Source organism: Wyeomyia smithii, chromosome 2, assembly GCF_029784165.1.
Source record: "Wyeomyia smithii strain HCP4-BCI-WySm-NY-G18 chromosome 2, ASM2978416v1, whole genome shotgun sequence".
NCBI lineage: Eukaryota > Metazoa > Arthropoda > Insecta > Diptera > Culicidae > Wyeomyia > Wyeomyia smithii.
Window position 1 is genome coordinate 94,635,510 of NC_073695.1, and position 882 is coordinate 94,636,391.

Here is an 882-nt window from a genome sequence, read left to right on the forward strand (position 1 = left end):
GTTATAGCAATCAAGGAAAAATATTATGAAACAGCTGACGTAAAAAAATTTCAGGTGGATGGCCACCGATTCCCTACTGTGCATTGAGATGTTTGGTACGAAGCATATATGTATATGAGATTTGACAGCGATAGCATAGTCTTTGTTTGCCCTGTGATCAGGGAAGTACAAAAATATCTGTGTTATACCGATTTTTAGATTGAATCGATGATACCGAATCTGTACTAAAAAATTACAGGTTTTTGGCAAATGCAAATGAATTATTAAATTTTTCTCAAGTTATAAACAATATCAACTTTATCTTTATTATAATACTAAGATTTCAGGTTGCTGCGATGTTCACATAAAACTCGTCGTTTTTTTAACTTTACCAGACATGCACCTTTCATAGTGGACCTCTTCCTTATAGTGGACCATCCGCCTGGAACTCTGGGTTCATTAACATGCTTTCACATTCACACTCGGTTTTTGTCTAACTCCGGTTATCATTTCGAGAAACCACATATGACAATTAGTGCATATAACGTGCGAGGTACCCAGGTATTTAAAAAAAAATCCAGGACGGGTCGGGTACGGGTCGGGTTCAAGCAATTTCGGCGTTGTTTTCTTTCGGGTACGGGTCGGGTACGGGTAGTTGGAATAAATATTTTTCGGGTTCGGGTCGGGTACGGGTATTTTAAACAAACCAGACTACGGGTTCGGGTCGGGTACGGGTTTGAAAATTTTCGCTTAGTCGGGTACGGGTAACAAATTTCCCATACCCGACCATCTCTAATTGACAGCTGAAGGGCTCGAAAGGGAAAAAGTTATTTTTTATTGAACGCGAAAATGATGCTACTGAAAATGATTTTGAGCGCAGACTTAGACATAAGGAGGAGGCTT